This window comes from Mesocricetus auratus, unplaced genomic scaffold, assembly GCF_017639785.1.
Source record: "Mesocricetus auratus isolate SY011 unplaced genomic scaffold, BCM_Maur_2.0 Super-Scaffold_100015, whole genome shotgun sequence".
Classification (NCBI taxonomy): domain Eukaryota; kingdom Metazoa; phylum Chordata; class Mammalia; order Rodentia; family Cricetidae; genus Mesocricetus; species Mesocricetus auratus.
In genome coordinates, this window is record NW_024429198.1 from 52,497,115 (window position 1) to 52,513,065 (window position 15,951).

The window sequence follows — 15,951 nt, forward strand, 5'->3', positions numbered from 1 at the left end:
AATTCCCATTTTCCTGAGGAATCTCCATACTGATTTCCAAAGAGGCTGTATGAGTCGGCATTCCCACCAGCAGTGGAGGAGTGTTCCTCTCTCTCCACATCCTCTCCAGCATAAATTGTCTTCGGTGTTTTTGATTCTAGCCATTCTGACAGGAGTAAGATGGTATCTCAGAGTTGTTTTGATTTGCATTTCCCTGATGGCTAAGGATGTTGAGCACTTTCTTAAGTGTCTCTTGGCCATTTTAGCCTCCTCTACTGAGAATTCTCTATTTAGCTCTGTACCCCACCTTTCAAGTGGATCCTTTGGTGTTTTGGAGACTTGTTTCTTGAGTTCTTTGTAAATTTTGGAGATTAGCCCTCTGTCAGATGTAGGGTTAGTGAATATCTTTTCCCATTCTGTGGCCTGCCTTTTTGTCTTTTTGACTGTGTCCTTTGCCTTACAGAAGCTTTTTAGTTTCAAAAGGTCCCATTTGTTAATTGTCGATCTCAGTGCCTGTGCCACTGGTGTTATGTTTAGGAAGTGGTCTCCTGTACCAACTCGTTGAAGAGTATCTCCCACTTTCTCTTCTAAAAGTTTCAGTGTGGCTGGATGTATGTTGAGATCTTTGATCCATTTGGACTTAAGTTTTGTACAAGGCGATAAACATGGATCTATCTGCAGTCTTCTGCATACCAGTACCCAGTTATGCCAGCACCATTTGTTGAAGATGCTTTCTTTTTTCCACTGTACAGTTTTAGCTTCTTTGTCAAAAATCAGGTGTTCATAGGTGTGTGGGTTAAAATTAGGGCTTTCGATTCGGTTCCATTGGTCTACCTGCCTATTTTTGTGCCAATACCAAGCTGTTTTCAGGACTATAGCTCTATAATAGAGCTTGAAGTCAGGTATGGTGATGCCTCCTGAAGTTCCTCTATTGTATAGGGATGTTTTGGCTATCCTGGGCCTTTTGTTTTTCCATATAAAGTTGATTAATGTTCTTTCCAGGTCCTTGAAGAATTGTGATGGAATTTTGATAGGGATTGCATTGAATCTGTAGACTGCTTTTGGCAAGATTGCCATTTTTATTATGTTGATCCTACCAATCCAAGAGCATGGGAGATCTTTCCATTTTCTGGTATCTTCTTTGATTTCTTTCTTCAAAGACACAAAGTTCTTGATATACAGGTCCTTCACTTCCTTGGTTAACATTATCCCCAGATATTTGATGCTGTTTTTGGCTATTGTAAAAGGTGATGTTTCTCTGATTTCTTTCTCAGTCACTTCATCTTCTGTATATAATAGGGCCACTGATTTTTTTGAGTTTACCTTGTATCCTGCCACATTGCTGAAGGTGTTTATCAGCTCTAGGAGTAACCTTGCGGAGTTTTTTGGGTCACTTATGTAAACTATCATATCATCTGCAAATAGTGAAAGTTTGACTTCTTCTTTTCCTATTTGTATCCCCTTTATCTCCTTTTGTTGTCTTATTGCTGTAGCTAGAACTTCAAGTACAATATTGAAGAGATATGGAGAGAGTGGACAGCCTTGTCTTGTTCCTGATTTTAGAGGAATTGCTTTGAGTTTCTCTCCATTTAGTTTGATGTTAGCTGTTGGTTTACTGTATATTGCTTTAATTATATTCAGGTACGTTCCTGTTATCCCTGATCTCTCTAGGACCTTTATCATGAAGGGGTGCTGGATTTTGTCAAAGGCTTTTTCAGCATCTAGTGAGATGATCATGTGGTTTTTCTTTTGCAGATTGTTAATATGGTGGATTACATTGATAGATTTTCTAATGTTAAACCATCCCTGCATTCCTGGAATGAAGCCTACTTGATCATGGTGGATGATTTTTCTGATGTGTTCTTGAATCCGGTTTGCAAGTATTTTATTGAGTATTTTTGCATCAATGTTCATGAGGGAAATTGGTCTATAGTTCTCTTTCTTAGTGGTGTCTTTGTGTGGCTTGGGTATCAAGGTAATTGTAGCCTCGTAGAAAGAGTTTGGCAGTGAGCCTCCTGCTTCTATTGTGTGGAATACTTTGACGAGTATTGGAATGAGCTCTTCTTTGAATTTCTGGTAGAATTCTGCACTGAAGCCATCTGGGCCTGGGCTTTTTTTGTTTGGGAGACTTTTGATGACTGCTTCTATTTCATTAGGGGTTATAGGTCTGTTTAGATTATTTATCTGTTCTTGATTTAGTTTTGGCAAGTGATATCTATCCAGGAAATTGTCCATTTCCTTTAAATTTTCAAATTTTGTGGAGTACAGATTTTCAAAGTATGCCCTGATGATTCTCTTGATTTCCTCAGAGTCCGTTGTTATGTCCCCTTTTTCATCCCTGATTTTGTTAATTAGCATGTTCTCTCTCTGTCTTTTGGTTAGTTTGGACAGAGGTTTGTCTATTTTGTTGATTTTCTCGAAGAACCAACTCTTTGTTTCATTGATTCTTCTCAGTGTTTTCCTGGTTTCTACTTGATTGATTTCAGCCCTCAATTTGATTATTTCCTGGCGTCTGCTCCTCCTGGGGGAGTTTGCTTCTTTTTGTTCTAGAACATTCAGCTGTGCTATTAATTCTCTAGTATGACTGTTTTCCAGTTTTTTCATGTGGGCACTTAGTGCTATAAACTTTCCTCTCAGCACTGCTTTCAAAGTGTCCCATAAGTTTGTGTATGTTGTGTCTTCATTCTCATTGAAATCGAGGAAGTCTTTAATTTCTTTTTTTATTTGTTCCTTTACCCAGGGATGGTGCAATTGTGCATTGTTCAATCTCCATGAGTTTGTAGGGTTTCTGCGATTTGTGTTATTGTTGAATTCTAATGTTAATGCATGGTGGTCTGATAAGATGCAGGGGTTATTCCAATTATTTTGTATCTGTGGAGATTTGCTATGTTTCCTATTATGTGGTCAATTTTAGAGAAGGTTCCATGTGGTGCCGAGAAGAAGGTATATCCCTTTGTATTTGGGTGGAGTGTTCTATAGATGTCTGTTAAACCCAGTTGTGTCATAACTTCTATTAATTCTTTTGTTTCTTTGTTAAGTTTCTGTCTGGAGGTCCTGTCTAGCGGTGAGAGCGGAGTGTTGAAGTCTCCTACTATTAGTGTGTGAGATTTTATGTGCATTTTGAGCTTTAGTAATGTTTCTTTCACGAATGTAGGTGCCTTTGTATTTGGGGCATAGATGTTTAAAATCGAGACTTCGTCTTGATGTATTTTTCCTTTGATGAATATGAAGTGCCCTTCTTCATCTCTTTTGATTGATTTTAATTTGAAGTCTAATTTGTTAGATATTAGGATTGCTACGCCCGCTTGTTTCTTGGGGCCGTTTGATTGGAAGATCTTTTCCCAGCCCTTTACTCTGAGATAACGTCTGTCTTTGGTGTTGAGATGTGTTTCTTGTATGCAGCAGAAGGAAGGGTTCTGTCTTCGTATCCATTCTGCTAGTCTGTGTCTTTTTATAGGCAAGTTGAGGCCGTTGACATTGAGGGATATTAATGACCATTGATTGGTGATCCTTGTTTGCGCTTGATTTATTGTTAGTGAAGTTATTTTGTGTAGTTTCTCCTCCCTTTTTCTTTTGGTGTTTTGTAAAGTATGATTATATATTGCCTGTGTCTTTGTGAATGTAGTTATCTTCCTTGGCTCTAGGTTTTCCTTCTAGCATTTTCTGTAGAGCTGGATTCATGGATACGTATTGTTTAAATCTGGCTTTGTCATGGAATATTTTGTTTTCTCCATCTATGGTAATTGAGAGCTTTGCTGGATATAGTAGTCTGGGCTGGCATCCTTGTTCCCTTAGCGTTTGTAGGACATCTGACCAGGATCTTCTGGCTTTCATCGTTTCCATTGAGAAGTCAGGTGTAATTCGGATAGGTCTGCCTTTGTATGTTACTTGGCCTTTTTCTTTAGCTGCTCTTAATATTTTCTCTTTACTCTGTAGGTTTGATGTTTTGATTATTATATGGCGAGGTGACTTCTTTTTCTGGTCAAGCCTATTTGGTGTTCTGTAAGATTCTTGTACTTTCATAGGCATATCTTTCTTTAGGTTAGGGAAGTTTTCTTCTATGATTTTGTTGAATATATTTTCTGTACCTTTAAGTTGAAGTTCTTCACCTTCTTCTATACCTATTATTCTCAGGTTTGGCTTCTTCACGGTGTCCCATATTTCCTGGATATTTTGTGTTAAGGATTTGTTGGTTTTGAGATTTTCTTTGGTTGACGACTCTATATCTTCTAATGAGTCTTCAACACCTGAGATTCTCTCTTCTATCTCTTGTATTCTATTGGTGATACTTGCATCTGTAGTTCCAGACCGTTTACCGAGCTTTTCTATTTCCAGCATCCCTTCATTCTGTGTTTTCTTTATCGTTTCTATTTCAGCTTTCAATCCTTCAACTGTTTGAGCTGTTTCCTTAATTTTCTTGGTTGTTTTTTCTTGGTGCTCTTTAGATTCTTCGAGAGATTTGTTTATTTCTTGAATTTTTTCCCCCATTTCATGGATTTTTTGTTTGTTTTTTCTTCTATTTCTTTAAGGGATTTCCTTGTTTCTTCTTTGAGGGTCTCCATCATCTTCATGAGATAATTTTTAAGGTCTGTCTCCTCTTGTTCATCTATGTAGTGCTTTTCGGGTCTTGCTGGTGTTGGATCCCTGGATTCTGGTGGGGTCATGTTGGTGTTTCTATTGCTGAGTGATCTCTTATTCTGTCTTCTTCCCATCTCTTCTTCCAGTGGGTGCTGGTGGGGTCTTTCCGTCTCCTCTGGTCTCCTTCCTTACTGCAGCTGAAGCTGGGGATGATGAAGCTGGACTCGCTGGGGTTGGGGTCTTGGAGGGGCTGATCTCTTTCCTGAAGCTGGACTCCCTGGGGTTGGGTCTTGGAGGGGTTGATGTCTTTCCTGAAGCTGGGCTCGCTGGGTTGGGGTCTTGGAGGGGCTGATCTCTTTCCTGTGTGGGCGGCTCTTCTGGAAGCCGGGAGTGGCCCCGAAGATGGAGGGGGGGATGGGTGATGGGCGGGCAGTCCCCGCTGGAGACCCAATCTCACCTGAAGCTGGGCTCGCTGGGTTGGGGTCTTGGAGGGGCTGATCTCTTTCCTGTGTGGGCGGCTCTTCTGGAAGCCAGGAGCGGCCCCGAAGATGGAGGGGGAAGGTTGATGGGCGGGTGGTCCCCCGCTGGAGACCCAATCTCACCTGAAGCTGGACTCCCTGGGGTTGGGGTCTTGGAGGGGCTGATCTCTTTCCTGTGTGGGCGGCTCTCCATTTCAAGAATTTTATATGACCCCTTTTCATTCTTCTTTATAGCCAGTTTTATAAGTGGGTTTCTGATTGTGTGATTCTTGGCAGAACAGTGTTAACTTAATGAAACTTCATTCAGCAAACTCTTTGTTTTCATTTGGCTCAGAGGTTACAGTTGGAAGGTGTCTTTTTTATATCAAAAGCTAAAGTTGCTTTAAGATGGCTCTAGAGTATGGGTAAGCTCTCTACTGATACATCAATTACACACATACCAAGAGCTTCATGGAGAAAAGTAGGGAGTTTCTAATGAAGGCGTGGACCCCCAGGAGGAGTGGTCACAGTGTGTACTTATTATATAGCATATTCACACTGGGAAGGGGTGGGGACAGAGGGTAGCAGGGTTGCCAGGGGAATGACTTAAGTAAGTAGAGTAAGTAGACTCAACTCAGTATATTAGTTACCTTTTCCTCTTGTGACAAAATGTCTAGAAAAGGCAGCATAAGAAAAGGAGGGTTTAGTTCTACTCACACATTGAACAGGGAATGCTGGGCACAAAGCGGTTGTTGACATTACTCCCACTGTCGGGAAAACAAAAGTAAATGCTGGTGCTCAGCTCCTTTTTTCCCTTCTAATTCACTCCAGATCTCAGTCCACGGGCTGGTCCAGCCCACATCTAAGACAGGTGTTCCTCCTTTGTTACATCCCTATGGAGACACCCTTATAAGACACTCCCATACATGTGTCTCCTAAGTGAGTCAGGCTAGCAATAAAGATTAACCACCCTAGGGTGTTGTTTTGCTTTTTGCCTGGTGATGCCCTAGTGTGATACTTTGCAAGGTGCTATGTGTCTACCCACGTGGGTTTTTTTGGGGAGGAGAGATATACAGGGTGTTGTAGGCAGGCTTCCAGTGGCTCACTGAAGAAGAGACAGTGCTGTCACTGTCTACCTGACATCCCTTCCTCAAATTTTGGAGGGATGGGAAAGAAATTCCTTCAGAATTTGTAGCAGGCCACCTGGTTTCCTTGGGTAAAACAAACGTGTCCCTTATCCAACATGTCAGCATTTTAGTCAACAGCTTGTTCACCGGTGGAGGCACCTGCTCTACTTTGGTGGGCTGCAGAAGCTTAAGTATGTGGGAATAATGTTGTTTTAGCTACATATGGAAGAAAGTCCACAGGGAAAATACTCTTCTGAGAAATGACCGCTGGTGGGATGTCAGACTTCCTCTGCCCACTCCTTCCCGTTCCTCACACTTTCATCCCTGTCTACGGAGTGGACAGTTCGTCAGGAGTAAAAGAGATTTAAAAAGACATTCCGCTCTGACTTCTCATGCATCCAGTCCACTAAAGGAGACTTTTCCTAACAACATGTCCTGGGAGGGTAGGAGTCAAGTCCAGCCCTCTAACATTTTTCCCTCTGTGTTTTTGATAACCTTTGTAGCAAAGAAGGATTTCCTTATGTTGAGTCTTTGTGCTTTTAATTAAAACAATTTTCTCTTTTCTTCTGCTGCCCCATGATGGAGAACAGCTGGTTACCATCGCCTCACTACCCCCTTCGTCTTCTCCAAATGACTCACTCCCACTCTTTCAAACATGACTTAGATATTACTTCCATTTCTTTTATTCATCAGGGGCCTCTTTTTCTTACATCTCCCTCCTTGAACTGTGAACTTGGTTAATGTATAAATGGATTGCAGTCAGTTTTAACAGCTCAGAGCCATGGGGGAAGAGAAAGTTTGCTTTTTCAGTGCAGATAAAGTCCCCCCGTTACATATCATTTCCTAACTTCCCTTGTGTTACAAGAGTAAAATTCCATAATAACGATAAAGATGAGAGGCGTTGTGATCTCATAAGAAAAACAAGCTCCCTCTCAAATAAAAATACAATTAGAGGTATTCCCCCAATTATTCATCTTAACGAGCTCACTTTGATTTATATGGTCAGAGACATCCACATCGGAACAAGGCAGCTATGCTCTTTAAAAACTTCATGTTCTCACTGGTGCCAGATAATCCATTTTCTCTGTCTTGCAAAGTGACTCTTTACAACTGTTTCTCAAACAGCTATCTGTGTCCCTTTTGTGATATTTTACATTCTGACATATGAAGTGATTAGTGTAATAAGCCCATTAGTGAAGCTCTTACCCTTGGCCCACACCAGCCTTTGTGCTTCCATTTTCCCCTGGACTTTTCTAGGTTTTGTTTTCTCAGTCCATTGCTCTATTTCTATGCAGCTATTCCAGGAAATGGAGTAGCATTGAAGACGAAGACCAGTGGCGTTATGCCAGTAGGAGAGAAATGATTGGGGAGCTGGCATGATAGCTCAGGTGGTAAAATGCTTGCCCCACAAGCATGAGGAGCTGAGCCTGAGTTTTAATCTACTACCCACATTAAAGGTTGGGTCCAGTGGGCACATGTCTGTAATCCCAGAACTGGGAAGGTAGAGACAGGTAGATTGTTGTTGTTCACTGGCCAGACAGCCTGTCAGAAGCAGTGGCCTCCATGTCCAAGTGAGATACTCACCTCAAGAAATAGGTGGGAAGTCTCTGAAGAAAGCCATCAGAAACTGACTTCTGCTCTCCACATGTGTGTACATGTAAATGCGTGTAAACACAAACATATGCATGTAGATACATTCCAGCACATGTGCACATGCACAGATACACACACAGCAACTTACAATGCGCTTTTGTTTTTATTTTATCTTCTCTCATACAATACATCTGAACCGCAGTTTCCTCTCCCTTCACTCCTCCCAGCCACCCCCATCTCCCCTGTACCCCATATCTCCTTCTCCTCCGTTTCCCTTTAAACTTGAGCAGGCCTCCCAGGGATTTCAGCCAAACTTTGCATGACAAGTTGCAATAAGATTAGGTACAGACCATCCCATCAAGGCTGGACCAAGCAACCCAGTAGAAGGAACTTGGTCCTAAGGGCAAGCAAAAGAGTCAGAAAGACTCCCCTCCACTCCCACTGTTAAGTGTTCTACAAGAACACCAAGCTACACAACCAGAACATAAATGCTGAGGATGAAAGTCAGACCCATGCAGGATCCATGATTGCCACTTCTGCTTCTGTGAGCCCCTATGAGCACTGCTTAGGTTTATGCTGTGGGCCATGATCTCCTGGTTTCTTCAACCCCTATGGCTCCTACAATCCTTCCTCCCCAACTTCTTTGGGGTTCCCGATCCCAAGCTCCACCTGAGCTGTGGGTCTCTGCATCTGCTCCTGTCAGTTGCTGGGTGAAGCCTGTCTGGTGACAGTTGGGCTAGACACTGATCTATGAGTATAGCAGAATATCATTAGAAATCACTTCACTCACCAGTTTTTGCCAGTTGTGTTTGGTTCTATCCTAGTTCTCTGGGCTATCCAGCCTCTGGTTTCTGGCCGTCCCGGCCGTATTGGGCACAGGATCCCTCTCATGGCATGAGCCTCAAGTTGAACTAGTTATTGGCTGGCCACTCCCACAAGTTCTGTGCCACCATTACCCCAGCACATCTTGCAGGCAGGACAAGTTGTAGGTGGAAGGTTTTGTGGCTGGGTTGGTGTCCCTGTCCCACCACTGGAAACTTTGCCAAGTTACAGATGTCTGGTTCAGGCTCCATATCTCCCATTAATAGGAGTTCTTACTAGGGTCACTCTCATAGAGTCCAGGTAGATTCTGCTGCACTAGGTTTCCACATTGTCCCTGCCCAGTGCCTCTGGTGTGTTTTAGCTCATACAAACAGAATCTGGTTTTCTTTGTTTCCATTATTCTGGAAAATCCTTATTGTTTCTATGATAGGATGGGGATTATGCAGCTAGAAGGTTAAAGTCCTTAGGTGTGTTTTTCTTGTTAAACATGTCATTTTACTTTGATGCTTCCTCCTTGTCTAATCTGTGTTTAAAACAATAATTTGAAGGTTTACTCACAAATACTAGCAGAGTTAAATTGAAATGGCTGATTAATCAATACCTGTAAGGAGCAATGCCTGTAGCTACGTCTTCAGTGTGGAAAACCTTCTCCGCTACTTTTGGAGCTTCATTGTTTTATCCAGTAAAAGCCCAAATGTTCATTAACCATTTGTTGACAGTCTACATCAGTTGTGGTATACCCAGTTCTGTGGTAGGCAACTGAAATTTTCTAAATCAGTATTAGCCCCAAAATCACGAGGGAGAGTTATGACATTGTCCTTTAGGACACACATGCATGTACACACACAACATGTTCATGCATACACACGCACATATGCATACACACAAATGCACACATGTATGTTCTAAATAGTTTTTATTGTCAACTTGATGCACCTAGGAAGAAGGAACATCTATTGAAGAGTTGCCTTTTTTGGATTGGCTCTTGAGCATATCTATAGGGCATTTTCTTGACCGCCAGTTGAATCAGAAGATCTCAGACCACTGTGGATGATGCTCTCCCTAGGCAGATGGTCTTAACCTGTAAAACAAAGCTATGAACCCACCAGAGAACAAACCAGTAAAGCAGCTTTCCTTAGGGTTATTGCTCCAGATTTCTGCCTTGAGTTCCTGTACTGACTTTCCTCACTGATGGATTATGACCTGGAAGTATAAGTTGAAATCTTTCCCTCTTTTAGGCATGGTGTTATCATTTCAATAGAAAAGCATACTAGTAAAATGTAATATTAGCATCTTATTTCTCCATTACTTTAGGTTTATTTTTTTCTTGAAATAAGACTCCATAGACCTAATGAAGCAGATTTTGGAAACACAGTAAGAATTTCATTCTCTAAGCTACATTTTATTCATACACATTATTGTGTTAAATAATATCAAGAACCTCAATGGTTAAAATGTTGAGACTCTACTCTTAACAGTTTCTGGGGAAAATTCCCATTTCCGTTATTTAATTGCTAACCGTCCTCTGTTGCTGGTTTGTTTTGGCATATCATACCCTTGGAGTGTTTTTTTAATGCAACAAGAAAACTTCCTTAGGCCCAATGGACTGTACCCACTTTGGCACAGAAGTAATTTTACTGAGGACACCTCTCCATAGGCTGGATCCAAAAAGGATTAAGGAATTACCTTTCTCTGAAAGAATTGGAGTCCAGGAAAATTTTAATTGGGGTCAAATGGGTTTCCTGCTCTCTTTTATGTCAGCTTTTATACTTTTTGGCATGCATTTAGTTGCTGCATTGATCCAGAATATCTGCTTACACAATTTCAAATGTAAGTACTATACACAAAACCCATTGTAATGCAAGCTGAAACCTTTGGACAATTTCCCATGTGGGCTTTACTCTGGAATCATTTATTGGTCTTTCATGACAAAGTATAGTTATCACCATTGACATAGTTTTCTTTGGAATTAATTGCTCTATGACATTGTTCTTTGATAAAAGGGGGGATTTTACGCCTTATGGTTTTGCAGTGTGGACATACACATCTATGGCTAACATCTAAAAATACAGGAAGAAGATCAATAGGGGTTGATATTGTGTGACAAAAGAACGGTGGGGTAGGCAAAGGGTCTCATGGGACTTGGAAGAGGAAAAGTGTCTATCTGTGGGGAATCATGAGTGGAAGATGAGTGTGGAGGAAGGGAAAGGGGAAGTTAGGAAAAGGAACCACGAAAGTGTGCTTTAATCAAAAATGCCATAATGACATATAACACATAATATGATGACTTATACATGAGCCTCCTGGTCCCACAATCCAATCATGGGCATTTTTGTATGTTTGCTAACTCTTTGTTCTTCATTTTCTGAGAATAGTCTCGAGTTCCAATTAGAGATTATCACATCAAACAACCTAAATGTATTCAGAAAACAAATATCACATATTTTCTCTCAATTTTCAATCCTATTATACATACATATATACATAAGTACATTTATGTAACTATGTTATAAAAATAGAAAACATAACTGTTTTGGAGAGACTAAGCAAGGACTAAATGTGACTAAAGGCGGGGAGAGAAGGGGAGGGGGATGCTACTCAACATGTAATACATATGTATGACAATGTCCTATTGTGCCTGGCTACCCTGTTCCTTTTTGCACTTCATAAAGACATTGAGTAAGGATGATACAGAGAAATACATCTATCTTTATCACCAACTCCTGCAACTTCCAACCCTCTTGCAGGGAACACTCTTTGAGTTTGTTTTCCTGACTTTAGGATATGTATGTAATGTGTACTCTTTCCCACCAGCTGCCTGGGTCCCTCCACTGTCTCAGTCCCCAAATAACACATGAGACACTATATTAATTATGAAGCTGTTGGTCATTTGCTATAGTTTCTTAATGGCTAGCTCTGACTTAATTATTAACCCATAATTACTAATAATATATTTTTAAAAGGTCTTATCTTAGCGAGAATGCCAGACTTTTGCCCTTTCCTCCTGGGATTACATGGTGAACCTCTACTCTTGACTACGTTTCCCAGAATCCTCCTTAACTGCTAGCCCCACCTATCTTGCTTCCCTGTTGGCCAACAGTACTTTATTCATCAACCAATAGGACAAACATATACACAGAAGGACTTCCCCTATCAAGGATATATACTTTTTTTAATTTTCAAAAGGTTGCATTTTTTCCAATTTTAAGAACTTTTAAATATGCTTTCTCATAATAAAACTACCTTAATTTCTTCTCTTTCCATCAGTTCTTGACAAAAGCAGTAATTGAAAGTTAACTGCAATGATAGATACTTTCAATGAGTTTAATGAATGTCAGAATAAAAAACCAAATGTAATGAACATGCAGCAGCTTGTCTTTACACATAAGCCTTAAGTTGCTGAGCCCAGGGCTGCTGTGACAAGAGCATGTCCTATCACTGCAGGGACAGTAAAGACTGTATCTAACTTCTAAGGTTGTATGTAGGAGAAAGGATGGCTGCTGCAGAGGTAGTTAGGGGAGCTTAGGGGGAAGCTGTTCAGTTTGATCTTCTGAGTTAACTTTATAAGACTGAGTGATGGGGACAGCTCTTTGTGGAGGATGCAGTGAAAGCCAGTGCTCCAGTGACTTTACAGAATCATAAATAGTATATTACCACAGGGGTGTGCGCTCCAGAATCACCAAATGCCCTCCTTGGCGCCATCAGATGTGGCAGGAGTTACAGAAGCCAGCAAAATGTGAGACCAGAAATACATCAGAAACACATGCAGATCAAGTGTACTTTCTGATTCCTCCTTCCTTTGTGTCCCGAGTTGAAAATGAAAGCTAGATTTGTGGAGCATTTGTTCTTCTGTCAGTGAGCTAACAAGTGGATTAGAAGGGGATCTTCAAGGTACCAGTCAACTTCAAACATATACAGGTTGTATGACATTAGCTGTTGTAATGGCATAGTCAAGGTCAGTGGGGTGAAAGAGAGACTGGAGGACAACTTAGAGACACCTAGAAAAAAGAGGCCACAGTTTGCTGCGACACTGTCACCTTGTCTCTGGTTGCAAAGAATACGTCATGGCTGCCTACAACCTGTGCCTGCAGCCATTTTGATTAGGAATGGTTAGCTTATATGTGGACTGATGGCTGAGAGGCAAGTTTAAAACTAGGAGATTAATTTAAACTATGCTTTCAATTTGTCTTACCTAGGGAGGCAAGTAAAATGTAGGGTGCAATGATGTCCCTGTACCTTTTAAGAAATAGAGAACACCAGCTCAGCCAGGGAAAATGCACTCTTGTTTTTGCTTCCTCATTCTCAGTGTGTTCCTTTATGTCATCTATATGACAAGCAGGCTGTCTTTTTTTTATTTCATGGGTTTTTTACATGCAAAGATCTGTCATTAATTCTGTGATCATACTGACATAATTTAAAAGAAAAGAAACAGCTCCCATTCTGTCTTACATGCCAAGAAGATATCAGGTTCTAAGCCATGTGTCAAGGTTTGAGGGTTATTGGATAAATCATCTGTCCTCGTTGTTCAATTTCCTGGCTCCTTTTGTAATTTCATTCACAGGGAATTTCCTCTGATCTCCACTCTAACATTAACTTATCTTCAGTTTGCCTTTCACAAACTGAGCTCTGCCTCTTAGATGCATACTTAGACCTCCAATTAGTTATCACATCTATTCTTATGGCCGATGCAAAATAAGTATAAAAAGGTGAAAGCCTTGCTCTGTTAGATTATGGATCTGCATAATCCATTTCCTCAATGGATGCGTATTTTCCATTCTACTAACTTCCTGTCATATGTTCGGTAAAAGAATGAATAAGTTAACTCAGATTTCATAGTAAACTTTAGGTTTACGTTTGTCAGTGCTTTAAAATAATATATGTTCATTATAAGCAACCACATGGGGTGTAGGAATGATTTGATCCATATCCAATGCCAAGGCACAGTCATTTATAGATTTTATTGTTAAGTGCATTTCCTTTTCCCTTAATGTATATTTTTTTATCTGAAGCAAATATTTAGAGAGAGCCTTTTTGACCCAGAGTATCATGTCAATATCGACAGGAGGTACGAGTGGGGAGAGTAGCTGAAACATATGGTTATTGTTGGTGTTGCATTTCATTTTGAAGGAAGGGTAAAGAGAAGGCTAGCAGTGTAGGGTCAGGGAAGGCCTAGTTTGAGAATATATTTCATGATATTCATAGGGCCTGACTCCCCACCCCCACCCTGCAAACCTGTGGTTTGAACTCTTCATTGAACATACTCTTATGCATTGCTATGTTTAACTACACATGAACATAGGACAATAGCAGAGCTAAAACACACATGTTGACATTAGATTTCCTGATGTCAGTGGTATCCTAGGTCAGAGGTCAAGAGGGAGGATGGAAACAGTCACAGCTGTTCTCTTTCAGAAGGACTCCCAGGTACACCCTGCTCTCACAGCAATTAGATAATGAAAAGGGCACACAGGTTTGAGGACATTTAGTTGGAACTTGTTTTTATTTGATCCCTCTGCACTGAGGTTTAAGTTTGAATGATTGATGATTCTGGGCCAAGGAGATGGCTAAGTCAGTAAAGACAACTATTACCACGTCTGCGGATCCGGGTTAGATCTCTAGGGCTCACGTGGTAGGGGAGAATTGACTCCTGCAAGTTGTCTTGTGACCTCCACACAAGAACTGTGAGATGCCTGTACTCATACACATATAAACAAAGCAGAACAAGAAAACTTTTAAAGTTTTTTTAAATTTACTATTAAAAGTGTTTCCTAAACAAGTAAATAGTACAAATGAATTTACATGTTCAGTGCACTAAAGCAATTTCCTGTATTCTGTGAGTTTCTCATTATCTGTGGACTACATGTGGCTCTCGATTAGCCCAGTAGTAAATTTTCAGTTTCCTGAGTGAAGACATTACCAAGAATGTAGAAGCCATGAAGCATATTTGCTAATGACTGCTTTACTCTTAGCTGGACTTTTATTATGTCTATTGCAGTTAGTTGGTTCAGCTAGGATGATATATCCTGTCTGTCACCTCCTTGGTTGGTCACACATTACAGAGACTTTGGAATATTAACAGCAACATTGGTGTAATTGGTGGAAAAAAAGCTCTGTCTTTGGAGAGTGATGTGATGGGTATGTGTTCATAAAGAAGCTTTGGTGAAGTATCATCAACCGTACCAGTACAGCAGTTATTTCAAGGGAAGAAGTGGTGCCCACTGTTTATTCAGGGTGGGTTATGAAGTAGCTTTTATTAGGACATCTAGACTGCCTCTGTGAAAGCTGTCATGCTGCACCAAGCAGAAAAAAGCCGTCCGATCTCTAATTCACAGACTTCTGTCCCCCCGCAACCCCGTGTGTGCATGCGTGTGTGTGTGTGTGTGTGTGTGTGTGTGTGTGTGTGTGTGTGTGTGTGTGTGCCCATGCACGCACTTGACTGCAGAGTTCAGAAAAGGCCATCAGACCCTTTGGAATTGGAATTATAGGTAGTTCAGTTCTAACCCACACAGGTACTGGGAACCAAGTCTGGGTGCTTTAGGAGAGCAAAAAGCCCACTTAACCACTGAGCCACCTTTCCAAAAGCGGGCACCAAACTGTTGTACTTCCTGGTTCCCTTTCTCTCCCACTCAGTAGCCTGATTCTCTAAGCTCTATTAACTTTCTGCTTACTATATCCAACATAATGAAGTTATTTATATTTCTCAAAATGTTGAATTTTCTGCATCAGATCTTCACTTTGGGGGCCAGTACTTTTGGTAGAATAGCCTATGAGACTGGGCTAGCCTGGGTTGCCAGGTATCATCTCATTGTCTGTAACAGTATGTGACTTTGTTAGCCTTTCTGAACTCTAGCTTTCTGCCCTATTTGGAAATGACACATTTTTCTTATAACAAACTCTAAGAACTGAGATCCCATATGTAAAGTTTCTCAAAACATAATTAAGAGTAATTAACATTTTTGCTAAATATGTTCATTTTGGCTTCCTCATTACTTTCTGTATTAAAACAAAAGACAATTAACTCTGATTTCAACAAAACTTTTCAGTTAATTAGATGTTCATTTCTAGGTGGGATATACTTTCTAAAGCAAATCTTGTGTAAAGAGTGTATCCATTTGGGGCTAAAATAACTATTTTTCCTTTTGCTAAGGGTGTGTGCTAGTTATTGATAACTGAACAGTGTTTATTCTACAGTTTTCTTAAAAAGTCTGCTCAGAGCTTCCTCCCCCAAGTTGTCACCACTTGGAAAGTAGTCTTGACTTTTCTTTTACCCAGTGCCCTTAAAAGTCTTGTTCTGAGCTCTGACAATATGTTCTCGAGTTATTTTCTTCCACGAAACTTCCTCTTGCCTCCTGCCTTCGACATATGCCTCCATTCTGCCATGCACCCGGCTACCT

At 40.8% G+C, this 15,951-nt stretch overlaps 1 protein-coding gene across 1 annotated transcript in view; it reads left to right on the forward strand.

Annotated features, from left to right (window-relative positions):
- The window catches only part of Asxl3 (ASXL transcriptional regulator 3), a 177,305-nt gene that overhangs the window by 73,413 nt on the left and 87,941 nt on the right, over positions 1 to 15,951 (forward strand).